This window comes from Notechis scutatus, chromosome Z, assembly GCF_049901735.1.
Source record: "Notechis scutatus isolate UNSWTSFEM ecotype Mainland chromosome Z, rNotScu1.2, whole genome shotgun sequence".
Classification (NCBI taxonomy): domain Eukaryota; kingdom Metazoa; phylum Chordata; class Lepidosauria; order Squamata; family Elapidae; genus Notechis; species Notechis scutatus.
The window spans coordinates 26,204,742-26,219,417 of NC_142025.1; the positions used below are offsets into that span (position 1 = coordinate 26,204,742).

General features: G+C 36.9%; 1 protein-coding gene across 1 annotated transcript in view; it reads left to right on the top strand.

The window, feature by feature from the left end:
• Window positions 1-14,676, top strand: part of THRB (thyroid hormone receptor beta) — a 201,130-nt gene that overhangs the window by 7,612 nt on the left and 178,842 nt on the right. The window contains exon 2 of the mRNA XM_087946666.1: window positions 14,556-14,599. The gene's annotated coding sequence lies outside the window, so the exon portion shown is untranslated. The remainder of the gene's footprint in view (window positions 1-14,555; window positions 14,600-14,676) is intronic.

Below are 14,676 nucleotides of genomic sequence, written 5' to 3' on the forward strand. Positions count from 1 at the left end.
AGCTACAACAATTGAGAGGTAGATATGAGCAATCATTTTAACCATCTTGTCCCAGGTAAAATGGCAACCGAAATACAAGAGTTGTGCAAAAGCTAAGACTATTCTTCAAGTAGGAGGTGTGAGACCAAGAGGACTCATTTATTGTGAATCTGTTTTCTATGGGAAAAAATAAGGCCATTAATAATAAAAAAATAATATAAACCTAGATCATATGGTTTGTAAATCAACAATTACTTTACCTTGATGGAATGAGTCTGATCCTATTTTGGCCCATTCATATTCTGATAGTCTCCAGACAATGGCTCATAATTTCCATTACATCTCCCAGAAGTCCAGACTACAGGTGTATAATTCAGTATCTGTATATTGATGACATTCACCCCAAACTTACAAGAAACCTCTTTCCGTCAATTCATATAGATATTAAACAGAATGGGTAAAAGACTGAACCTTGAGATAGCCTATATTGAAGTACCAATATATCTACTTTCTCTCCTCCAGCAATTACCACCTGAATCTATATGTTCAGGAAGGAATGGAATTATGGTGGCAGTATCCTCCCAGCTCCAAACTTCATAAGTAGTACAGAAGGATACTGTGATTGGCAGTGTAGAATGCTGCTAATAGATCTATCATCCAATCTAATCACATGTCATCCAAAAGAGTGATTTATATGGTTTCTGTTCCATATCCAATCCTGACTCCAAATTCCAAGAATTTATCTCCAAACCTTTTTCAACCCTTTGCTCTTAAAAGAGAGAACTTCTAAAAAGAAAGGTTAGAGAGAAATTAGTAGTTGTCTAGTTTTGTATTGAGCAACTTGGGTAAATCAGTTCCTCTTTAAGGGCTTCTGACATCTCCCTTATTTCAAGGAGACATTGATTATATTCTGGATCCAGTTCCTTCTTGGCTGCTTTGATTAACCAAATATGGCAGAAGTCTAATTTACAAGTGGTGGAGCTAAGATTGCACCTAAGATTTAGAGATGAGATCTCATATATTATCTGGAAAATTGGAATTCTCAATACTTTTGCCTATTTTGCTTCCAGTGCAGAGTGGGTAATTTTAGCTATGAAATGCTTAGCCAGGGAATCATAATTTACTTTGACTGACAGTTTTGAGACCTCATTCTCCAAAAGGATCTGGGACATTGAATGCTGGAATTGGCTGATATTTTACTGAGACAATATTGAATATAAAGCTACCTGGTTCTTTCTTGTGTCCTATTTGCTTCTCTTACGTCAGTGTCATTCTAGATCTGTTTTGCCTTCTTCATTTCCTGGAATCCTCATTAAACCAGGGAACTGCATGGGATTAGGGAGTGAAAAAAAGCTTTGCTGATGGTTTTGTGTGCTTCCATATTCTAGAGGTCAGCAAGCTTTCAAATCACCGATTGTTCGGAAAATACCCAGTGCTATAAGGAAGCTTGTTGGATCTCTCCTATATGTAGAGCAATCCATCTTAATGGTCCCTTATCCTCATTACAGAAGTTAGTATCTTCATTTAAACAAATTATAATAACTTTTATATGCAGTACAAATGTCTAAATATTCTCCAGTCAGAATCTATGGTAATAAAACACTAGAAGGGAGGTAAATTCTTCAAGCCACCATATAAATTATAGAGACTAAATGTTCATCAATCATTGTTCATACCCAACATTTTGAACTGATAGAGTTACAGCAGCTGAATCCTAAGAGTTGGATCCTAAGAGTCACAGCTGTTGTTCTGTTACTTTCAAAACCATTGCTATAACTTGCTGAAGAATATGAACCTCTACAGAAAGCCATCAGCCTTTCAGAACCAAATACATAAATGACTTTTTATGAAAATAAACCATTATAATATGTGACCACTAGGAAACTAGTGCCTTATAAGTCAGGATTATTTGTATTTTAAGAATTATAGTAATGGAATAGTGAAAATCTGAATGTTCTTCCCTCTCCTTTATTTGATCTTCTTGTAAAGCAGGGAGAGACTTATATGAGGTAGTGGACAGGCTCGCCTTAGTAGTGACTGTTCATCCTATCCTTCAAGTCAATTTTCTGTGCTGTCTACAGTTGCCTTTGAAGATTTTTTTTCTCTAAAGTTGAAAGTTGAACCCATGAATTTTATGCACTTATGTTCCATAGACAAATTTCAATTAATATTCATGTGCTGGGTAATCTAATTTCAAATTTATTTCCTCTTCATAAATTTTGAATAAATTTAACATGATCTAACACAGGGGTCGCCAACCTTTTGGACTCCAGGGACCACCAAACTCATACTTTTAAATCCCAAGGATCACTAATATGAATATTTTTTAAAAAGCTAATATATTTAATATAAAATTGTTTTATATTAAATATAAATTTTATACACACACACACATTTATTTATTTATAACAAAAACATAAATGCTTAATGATAACAAAATGAAACATTCTGGACTGGATGCTTCCCCCCACCTGCACCTTCCAAAGAGACAGAAGAGCGGAGCTGAGGGGGCTCGGGGCAACTGCCTCTGGGAGAAGCAGAGGCAGAAAGGGGACTTTGCTCTCCTTGGAAGGCAGCGCCCCTCAGCTGCCACTCCAGGGACTTCTCAGCAGGCATCTGCCTACAGAAGGACTGCCGCCCTTGGTGATTAATGGGAGTGGGAGAAAGTGGGAGCTCCTTTCAGATCCCAGGTGGAGGATTGAGAGAGCTCAGATCTGCAGTCGAGGAAAAGCTGGGGGGAGGCCCTCTTCCAGCCTCACCTGGAGACAGGCAAGGAAAGGTGTCCCTGGAAGCACTTCGCTCGCTTTAGTGCTGCTGCCAAACCCAGCCACAGCAAGTGATTATTTGGGGGCGGGAGAGGAGAGAGACAGAGAGACAGCATCTCTCACATTACCAGGGGAGGAAAGGAGGCGAAACAAAGCTCGCTCTTTCACTGAGACCTACAAAATGCCAATCTACTGCATTCTAGGAGTTCTTCGAAATCACCAAATTCTCCCACTCGCAGTTCTCATGCCTTCCAACTCTTCGAGGGACCCTGGAGTCAAGTCCCTGAGATGCACACACCAACCAGCTCCCACACACAGCAGGCGGCAGCAACTACAGTCCCCTCCCCCAGTGCCCACTGTAGCTCTCCCCATTAGTTCTCTAGCTTTGAATTGCTCCTGCCTTTTTTTCCTTCCCCCTTCTCCCCTCCCACGCTCATGTGCAGGCAGGCAAGGAAAGGGAGACAGAGCCGTGTGCAGCTCTTGGCTCCTCCAGCCCTCACTGTCTCTCCCAACATCAAAGCCTTGGAGATGCAGGCAAAGCTGCCACAGCAGTAGCACTCTGAGTTGCTTCTTCTTCTCTACTGCCGCCTCCTCCAGCACATCCTTCTCTGGGTAGGATGATTCTGAACTAACCGAGCATGCTAAGGCAACTCAAGCATTACCACTGCGGCGGCTTTGCGTGCATCTCTTCGATGTTGGGAGAGGCAGTGAGGACTAGACTAGGAGCCTAGAGCTGCCCATGGCTCCATCTCTCTTTCCTTGTTTGCCTGCACGTGGGCGCGGGGGAGAGGGGCAAGGAAAGAGAAGCGGGAGAAATTCAAAGCTAGAGAACTAATGGGAGAGCTAACAGTGGGCGCTGGGGGTAGGGACTGTTGTTGCCACCACCTGCCGTCCGTGGGAGCTGGTTGGCACGTGACTGACTCTGGGGCTCCTCAAAGAGCCAGGAGGCACAAGAACTGCACAGCCCAGGTTAATTGCTTTCGGGAGCCATTTCTTCTGCGGACCACCAAAATTTTCCCATGGCCCACCTGTGGGCCACGGCCCACCAATTGGCGACCGCTGATTTAACAGTCATGTATACATATTTATTGTAGGCTTTTTGTATTGGAACATACACTTTAAATCCTGTAGGACGTAAGTGTATTCTGAAATCTAAATCTAGATTTCAAAAGATACATAATTGAAGATTTCTATTGTGTACTTTTTAACAAAGGGTATTTATATTTAAATTCTTCAAACAACAAAAACAAAACCTATCCATTATCTATTCCTTTTAATTGATCTATTTTAGATATATATTGCACATTTCAAACAGAATTGCCTTATTATTTTTGTGTTTGAATATCCACATTTGAGAGATTATGGCGGGATGTGATTGGGAAAGTATCAAGAGGGTTAAGAAACAGTTTCAGGTAGCAGCATTGACTGACTGATTTAAGATTTTCTTCTAAGAATTAGGAGCAATAACCACTCATAAGGAGTTGTGATGTCTCCTTTGGACAACTTGTTCGATGCTTTCTCTGAGGCTGGTTCAAGAGAGAATGAGATCATTCCTGGCCAGAGGTGGCCTTCAAAAAATTTAGCAACCAATTCTCTGGATGTAGGAAAACAGTAAACAATAAACAGTAAACAATCTGTTCATATGAAGTGAAAAATCTGGTACTCCGCTATATCAGATAGGGGAAGGTTTGTTTGTTATCTTATGAATGATAGCTCCGTGCCAGCTGCCCAGGAAGGAAAGATTCAAAATGTTCAGAGACTCTACCTCAATCAACTTGCTAATAAATGAAGGCTGCAAATTCCCTCACAATTTCCAGGATACTATATTTTACTCCTAATTCTTGAATTAAAGTATCTTATTGAAATTTGTACTTCTTACTTTCTTCAACATGCCAATGTAAGAGATTTAATATCCCATAATTTTAGTTAATCATGATCATCAGGATAAAACTGAAATTAGCCATATTCCTCCATGGTAACAAAGACAGGAAAAGCATATTTTCCAGTTTCCAACTTGTGTAGGTGTTAAATAACCTGAATCCAAGACTGTCCAGGAGAACACATTTCCAAATAGGATAACTGTCATTTCTTGATTTAAAGAAAATATATAAGCATTGGAGCTTAAATTTAAATATGGAAATTTAATATCACTCTGTCAATTGTATTTTTATACCTGAAAAACTAGGGAGAGAATTTCTAAATTCATCTAAATTAAAATAAAAAATAGACATATACAGTATATGTAAAGTGAAATAGTGCAGATAATATCTGTACCAAAACTTTAAATTTAAAAGCATTTTCTTCCAATATTAATTTAGGTGAAACCCATAAATCTCCATATGAAGTTTAATCAACTGAAATATACTATATATTTAGGTATTTTCAAACTGAAATATACTATATACCGTGTTTCTCATATAATAAGGCCGGGTCTTATTTTTTTTTTGAGCCCTGAAAAAATGGCTAGGCCGTCTTTTCGGGGGTGACTTAATTCCCCCCCTTGCATCTTCGGGTGGGTGGGCGGCGATGGCTTGGATGTTGACCTTGGCGTTGGTGGGGCACTTTGTATCAGGGTCAACGCAGGCAGCACCATATCTGGGTGTGCAACAAAAGTACTTCCTAACGGCAAGCCCCCCCGCCATTTCCCCCCCATTTCACATGTTTTAATATAGGCCTTAATTTGGGGGGAGGGGCTTAATTTCATTTCATGCCTATAAAACATGCTGGGACTTCCTATTGGGGGAGGCCGTATTGTTGGAGAAACAGGGTATTTAGGTATTTTCAAACAATTCAAATATCTGAAGCTACTTGTCAGTACCATTGACAGTGTCCAGAAAAAACAATTTGTTTTTGACTTTGACCAACATAATAGTCTCAAGCAGTATCTCTTCATTATGTATAATTAATTCTATATCCAAAGAAGATTCCAAAAACATAAATTAATCTTATTGATTTCTGTATGGAAGTCTCAGACCAATCAAGTTAAAGAAGTTAAAGAGTGAGTGAAATCCTTACTTGCAGGTATTAAATGATAAATTTTGCCTAATTGTACATGCTAATATGTGCCAAGTACAAATAGAATAGTAAAAAGAAAGAAATCCTATTGTATACCCCTTTTCAATATAATGTTTAGCCTTACTCCTAGTAAGTAGCATATTTACTCCTAATAGTAGCATATTTTTTAAAATTCCTTTAGAAAAAATAACATAAATTTGTTGTCTAAAATCCTGGCTTTTTGATAATGTGGCCTTTTGCCAGTGAATGCTAAGCACATATATACCCCTGTGCCTCATGTACACATTTATTGGAGGAAAATAATCACTGAAGTGGTTTCAAATAAATTTAGTAATCTCCATACACAGATATTCAATTTAGGGTGAGTTCCTAAGAGATTTTCTGTCCAATTTTCTTTGTTGGAGACCATCTTTATTACATACAGCTTCCTATTGTATATCTAAATAGGACTGACTACAATAAAATATAATTTTGTCATCATTGCACTTTATTAGAAATAAGGAGAACTTCTTAGAATTTGTTTGTTAGTTCCTGATTTCCAATCCGTTACTAACTGTACAACCAGTATAATGAAGTAGATCACTAACACTTTTGGATTGGAAGGATAATTTGCTAAATACATTGTTTTTATACCTAATATCAGAGGTGATGTTCAGCAGGTTCTGACCAGTTCTGGAGAACCAGTAGCGGAAATTTTGAGTAGTTCGGAGAACCGGCAAATGCCACCTTTGACTGGAGATTTTACAGTATCCTTCTCCTGCCACACCCACCAAGCCACACTCACAGAATCGGTAGTAAAAAAAATTGAATCCCACCACTGCCTAATATGTTTTTATGTGAAGTATTAATATATGACATTATGAATAAAAATTGTCCTTTTTTGTTTGAAAGTACAAACTGTCCAAGATTTTCTTTAAATTTTCACAGCAAGAAATTTCACAGAAATTTGGAAAGAGAACTGAGTTTCCATAGTCAGACATTTTTGTTTCAACCACAGCATACATTTTCTTTTTGCATTATGCTTTTAGTTAATGAAATTGTTGATTATCTATGGTAAAATGCTGTTGGATCTTCGCCCAAGATAAGTTGAGAAAATTATTACTTTGAAATAGGCTTACACAACATGTAGCCCACAGGCAATACATGACGTGGCAACTATATATGGCATTCTTCCATATTTTTATATGCTTAGTCTTATTTGCCTGAGCCAGCAAAACCAGAGAGTTTATCTCAAAATCATCAGATTGCAGTGTATAGATAATTCATGCTGAATATGATCAAGGATTGCATATGTACATTCCAGTTATAGGGACTCTAGAAAAAATGTATTACTTTTTGCAGAGACATGAATAGGAGCTTAAGATTGTAAAACACAGTATTTTAGTAGCAATGCATAATTTTCCATAACTGTTTAAATGAATACAAAAATAATCAGTGCTACTTAATAATGGTTGCAGTCACAAATATTTTTCAGTGTTTCCTAAGGATGTAAAATGGGATATTGTTTTCTTTAAATAGAGAATTGTCCATTTTTGGTGTGAAATCTGATACTTCCTGAATATTTCTTTTACAGGTAAGCTAAAATTTCTACAAAGACTAATACTACTACTAATAAACATTTATTTGCAGCCATAACCTTTACAAAATACATATAAAACTACAGCAATCACATCAGTTCAATATATTTCCTCTAATGTTAACAGTATTTGTGAGTGCTTTTGTATCTTCCTTGCATCCATTTGCAAATAATGTAACTTGTTTTGTTACACGTTTATCTTCATGAGACAGCAAAAAGTAGCTTTTTTTCTTCTGAATTAGATTGATTCAGTTGGATCAGTAGGGGTGTAATAAAACTAGTTCTGGCTTCCTGAAAAAGCTTGAAATGTAGTAAGTAGTGGATCAGATCTTCTACTTGTAAAGTTATTACAGATGCATACATGGAGAGCAGTTGATATTCCTTTGTAGCTTTCATCTTTCATAAGCTGTTGGGCATTGTTTGGAAGCAAAGTTCTGTAAAGGCTTCACACCAATGGGGTGTGAACTATTCTAACTAATGTGACATTCCTTGTACTTCTTTAAAAAAACTCATACTACTTAACTAACTTAAACTTACTGATCTGCTCTCAAGCTTGCCTAAAATCTTTTTTTTTTAAAGTAGTCTTTCCTAAAGTATGATAATTTATGTTCATGATCTAATAAGAGTTGTGAGAGTAGTTTTAGATACAGATTCATCCATCTGTTCCCATTAGGTTGCTTGTTAAGGCATTGTTTTGCCAAATAAGTATCAAATTTAAAGGCTACTTTTCCTACAACATAAGATTATTGCATTTTTTACCCTTATATTTATTGGCCACTTACAATTTCAATATCACTGCTTATATGCATAAGAGTGGAGCTAAGATTGATTTTACAAATTTCTTGGAACCTCTTTTAATCCAGTTTACTGAAACTCCCAAATTCGGGCTCATATATCAACTGTGATATTATTTCCCTCTCCTCCCTCCTCCTTTCTTCAGAAGATCTGAAGAAAGATCTTCAGTGCTGTAGCCCTATTTCCTTTTTGAGTAAAAGATGCAGAAAATGGCTGTCATTGATCTCATGGTTGTTCTTATTGATGCTACATGTGCTTTCCAGTGGTGAGATTCAAATTTTTTTACTACCGGTTCTGTGGGCGTGGCTGGGTGGACGTGACAGGGTGGTCATGTGACTAGGTGAGCATGGCCAACAAAAAGAAGATATACCGAAAGGACTTATATTTATTGGACTTCAATTCCCAGAATTCCCAAGGCAGCATGTAGGTCCCAAGGCAGCATGTAGACTGAAACTTGCCAAGACTTTTACTGGTTCTTACTTACTTATAAGCAATCATAATGCAAAATCCTCACTTCCACCCCATCCCAGAGCAAAGATCATGCAAAATCTTCATGTCTAGCCCATTCCAGAACACCCACCATTCCCTCACTAACCTGATTTCCAACTCATGTAGGGCAACAAAAGAAGACCATGTGACTACTGTTAGGAATGTAAGTCACCTAACAGTTGGATTGGAAATATATAAACCAGGATAAACATTTAATACTGTCTCTTTAAGGGAATGCTAAAATTGTAATTGGGTGTGGTTCCTCAAACGGTCATAAGATGGAGCCAGAAACCTGGGTTGTTTAGTCCTGTTGCTAGTTGGTCGATGTTCTGATGTTCACTGTTTCCTGAATATTTCCCTATTGACTGTTGCTAATCGTCGTTATTCTTGGATTTGATGTCTTTTACTGAACTGTTTTTTATACTGGACTTTGTTATTGGATTATCCCTGGACTGAAAACTGACTGCTATAACCGTGTATGACTTGGACTGTTTGTTGAACTTTGCTTAACTGTTTACTGGAAGTAAAAACCTACATTTTACTATAAAGTGTATCTGTGTGCTGGTTGTGTGTTATTCCACTCTCACTATGTCTCCCTGTGTGCACTCATTCCCCTAACAGGGAATTAACTCAACAACTACTGCTTAAAAAATGTTCAGCCAGACCTTCCAACTTCTCGGGGGGAAAAAAGATCTTGCGCAGTTGTAAGGGCTGATGGAGATCCAGATCGGGGCTGCTGGTCCACATCAGCACAGCTCCCAGTCATGCAGCCTCCCCACCCTGAATGGCAACCCCAGTGCGCAGGGGCAGGATGAGCTGGCAGGCGGGGGCAGGACTAGTCAGAGGTTCTCCGAACTACTCAAAATTTCCATTAGAGGTACTCCAGAAACAGTCCGAACTGGCTGAATACCACCACTGATGTTTTCCATGATAATGTTTCACTAAAGAGGATAGCCAAATACTTAAATGACCTTACTTGTTCTAGCTCCTTATCCTCTATGGCCCATCTATGTCCCTGGTCTTTTGACAAAAAATATTTCTTTGGTTTTGGAATGGTTATCAATAAATACTCTTTCCTATAGTAAATGTCAAATTTGGTTAGGATTCTTCTCATTCCAGTTAATGTCAGTATGGCTACTTACTTTTCTTCTGTGCTTTTTTCATAAATTTTAAAATTAAAGGTTTCAACAAAACATAAAATATAAGGAAACAAAAAAGAATGAAAAAGAATCAGAAAAAGAGCAATGTCTATGGAGATTCTCTGTCATCCAGATCATGGTTGTCCCAAAGATGCTTTTTCAACGGGCAAATGGACTTTCTGGTTTTTCTTTGAAGATATTTTGCTTCTCATCCAAGAAGCTTCTTCAGCTCTGACTGGATGGTGTAAAATGGAAGGATTTATACTGCTTTCATACAGCTGGTCATTTGCATTATTTTAGAGATGTTGAGGCCACTTGGTTTACCAAACATATCAACTCTGTGGACAGATACATCAAATTCATATGGAAATATGTTAAGGAAAATAGTCTAGCTTTCTTGGACTGTACAGTACACATTATCCTTAATGTGGATTTGCACTACTCAGGTGACCCTGAAGACACATATAAATGTCCAGGTGTCCTTAATGACTCACTAAAAGAATGTAAATGACCACTTGTATGCAAGGACTATAAAACCTTCCATTCCCCACCATCTAGTCAAAACTGAAGAAGCTTCTTGGGTGAGAAGTGAAACATCTTCAAAGAAAAACTAGAAATTCCAGTTCCTCTTGAAAAAGCACCTCTGAGAAAAAGAACAATATTAGGATTGCAAAAAAGAAAACAAGTAAAAAAAAAATCCCACTTTCTTTTGAAACAAATAAAAATATAAAATACATTAACTTCGTACTCTAAAATTAACAATAATACAATAGTTCTACAATGATAAAGATTCCCAAAATTAAAGTTTTATTTTTCAGTTTCAAGCAAAAAGTCCAAACAGGTTTTCCAAGTAGAAACAAAGCTAGAAAAAGACTTTTTAAATTAATCTTTCTTTAAGTAGTCAGTTTTCCTATCTCAGCCAATTGTAATAAGTCTACAATTTATTCTTCCATTGTAGGAATTTGTAAATATTTCCACTGCTGTGCATACAGAAATCTTACTGCTGTCTTCATATATAGAAATAAAGTCCTATGTTGTCTTTCAATCTATTTATCCATAAAGCCTAAAAGGAAATATCTGGTTTCAATTGTACATTTATTATGAGAATTCTGTGAATTAAAGTACATATCTAATCCCAATATTTCTTAACTTTCTTACACATCCATCAAAGATGATAAAAAGTACCTTCATGTTGATTTCATTTCTAACATATATTTGACACTTCCTTATACATCTTTGATAATTTGTCAGGTGTTAGATACTAAAGGTTACAAAAATTCTATTTCAAATTATTATTTCAGTGTAAATTTCAATATTTTACTACATATATTCTTCCATTAATCAAGCATTATATTGTATTCAAAATGTTTTGCCTTTTGCATCAGTCTTTAACATATTCACTTTCCGTATTCATTTTCAATAAAAGTTTATATATTTTAGTGATATGTTCAACATTATTACACAAATCCAGTTCAGTCAATTTTCTCATTTACAAAATCATAGTTCTTCTTGTCAAATTTAAATCTTTCTGTCAACTGAACATAAGAAAACTCTTGATAAGTATGACCTTCTGTTTCCCATTCTTCTCTTGTTTTTAATTTAGCCTTCAAGAAAGTTTAGTAAATCAGCATAGGTCGACTAAGTAATTTAGTAAATCAGCATAGGTCAACCAAGTTTGTTTTCTCTTCTTAAAAAAACTTCCTTGGGTGAAAACTATAAAGGAATTTGGAAAGACAATCTTGCTTAATAAGAAAATGATTTTTAAAATCTATATTAACCTTAGCTTTGTCATTCCATAGATAGCTGTGTACATTTCTTCTGTATTTCCCAGTGATTTCGGTTTAAAGATTCAGCGCTTGTTTTTTCCTAGAGCTGTCTTGATAGGACACTTTGACCTAATTTTAGCATTTAGGAAGGTTGCTGAAGCATGTACTAATAACCTGTTGCCAGTTTGCTATCAATTATTAATAAAACTCCTTGAGAAGATCAGTTATATTCTGAAAAGATAATTTTGACATGTAGTGCTAAAATGCTGTGGCAAGCACTGTTTTGCTATTTCTTAGTTGTGGGAGGCAGTAGGACCATTATTAACAGTAAACAAATCATTTATTTGGGGAAAACATTGTTGCTTTAGATTCAGATGATCAGTACATCATCTGAATCTAAAGTTGCCTAGTTACAGTTATATTGCCTCTTCCCATTTGCTCTGATAGTGAGCAGGCAACACAATTATTTAGTTTCTTGCCCTTATCACCAACTGTAGTACAATTGTTTCCAAAAATGGAAGGTCATGATGAAGTAAGATGAATGCAAAGGCTAAATTTAAAATAAATCCAATTTAGATTAAATTCATTCCATCCAGATAAGATACTATTTACCATGTGTTTAACCATGTTTGCTCTCTGTCATGATAAAGATGATAATTCACTGGCAAAACCTGGAGAATTAGAACTACATCTAGGGATTCGAGATAACAGTTTTTTTTCCATTTTGGGATCCAGAAAATGATCAAAATTATACTACTGTATGCCCTTATTACACTAGATTTTATCAGAAACAATAATATTCTGAATGTTATGTAAACACTTCATAGGCAGGAAATTATATAAAACTGTATATAAATATTACATGGAAATAGTATGTGCTCTACAGCAGGGGTCCCCAACCGCCGGTCCGCGGACCGGTACCGGGCCGCGGAACAAGCCTTACCGGGCCGCTGGTTGCTGGGCGCCGCCATCTTTTTTTGGAAAGCTCACCGGAAGCGCTGTTTCGTCATAAAGATGGCGGCGCCAGCGCTGGTGAGCTTTTCCGGTAGAAAGCCATTTCTACCCGAAAAAGCTCACCAGAAGCGTGGCGCCGCATCTTTTATGACGAACAGCGCTCGTGACGCCACCGGAAGCGCCTTTTCGTCATAAAAGATGGCGGCGCCCAGTTGACGCTGGATACTGGTCATGGCGCCCAGCTGATGTCGAACCGGGCGCGGCGTCAAAAGGTTGGGGATCCCTGCTCTACAGAAGCCACTCCTAAATTTTATATACAAGTGTGGCTTCTAAAGTAATGATGAAAGACAGACAATGGGAAAACAATGGGAAGAATGAGAATATTTCTTAAATAGTTATTAGCGGGGCTGAGTTAAACCACATACTTTTCAGAAATTAGCCTGTTGGCTGTAATTTTTCTGAGTTTGCATTCTGGTATACATAATGAGGGAAGCACATAGAATTCTCTTGTCTCCTCTCTCTTCTCCCTTTTCCTTTCATTCATTTATAATGCAGGTTTACATCAGCCAAATTCCTAGAAGGAAGGTAGAATGGACAATCAAGATACTAGATATAGCATCTTGTTTTGTAGAAGAAAATGCTGTAAGACTATAATCTTACATTGCTAGGCTGTGGATTGATTAAAAATACTGCACTTTTACAACATTCTTCTGATTCATCTGAGTACATGTGGCAAATCATACTCTATCTATTGCTGGAGTTGAATTATAATATTTAATATTTCTGATGATGATACTAATGTACCAAGATTTCACTTCTGCGAATAATGCAGAAAAGTAAGCTGACATGAAATAAATGATTTCTTTGTTTATAATACACCTCTGCATGTCTGCTTTTTTGTAATTCTAAAACAATGACTACTCATCATATTATATTATGTAGTCATTCTTCAATCCTTTCTACAAATGGAATGTGTTAAATAGTTACTCAATTAGATTAATTTACTAGGTTTTTTTAAGTACAGGTGATCTTTTTCATTTTGGATTTACACATACACACATTCATCCTGTATTTATGAAATGTTTTTGAAAAGCTTATATACGTAAATACTGTATAAGAATTTTTTCCATTCCTAAATTCATACCGATTTCATGCAGCTGATTCATCCTTGGCAGAAGAAGAGTTCAATTTATATTTTAATTTAGTCTTCAACATTAAATGATGTGAAATTGCAAGTGCAATTTAACATTAGTTTAGTTCACATTTTAGACTACTCATTGTTTTTGTACCTAGCAACCATCTGAAGCTTTCTTCCATTTAACTAACAGGAATATATTATATCTCAGTGTGAGTATATGAAGAATCTGTATCTAAGAAAGCAATTAAGTAGTTAGGATTGATCCTTGGGTCCTGTTCAAGGGTTGGTTATGGGCTTGCTCCTTGATATAACAGCACCTATTTCAGAAGTCAAGAAAATTAGGATGTGATTTACACATAATCAATTTGAGGTTATATATTGGCTATACAAGGTGACTTTGGATTTTGGGCCCTGCTGGTTCCAGGACTATGCCATCTTTGGCACCGGATGGGAGTGGATGGCCAAAAATGAACCTGGTCTACAATCTTAGGGGTTTCCTGTACTCATGACTCATGATCAAAGAACATTTGGCAGTCATGACTAGAAAGGCATTTGCATAATTATTCCTGATTTGGGGGACTATATTTTAATTACTCATCCCTAGTGCTTTCTGACTGCATTGCAGTAATATGCTTCAGCTTGTGCAAAATGTAGTGGCACAGACAGTTATGTATGCATCTAAAACAGCAGCAGTTACTCAAGCCACATTAGTTTTCAGTCTGTCTCTCAATTCAAAGTGCTGTTTTTGACCTTTAAAACTCTTCAGGACATGGGGCTAGGTTATTTGAGTGGCTGCCAATTGCTGATTCTACTTTTTACCTTGTTTCTTGCACAACTATACTCGACGGCCCAAGAATTTTGCCCTGATGCCCACCTTATAAAACACTCTTTCCCCGTGCCTGAAATGAGGTCAACTCTATCCCATTTTATTTTCTACAGATCTCTCAAGCTTTGTCATCAGGCCTGGGAATCTCAGGGAACTGGTAAGATCTTGAGGTGGCTATGTTGTGGATCAAATCTCTAATATGTACTCTTTAAAAAATGATAGTTTTTATCCTTT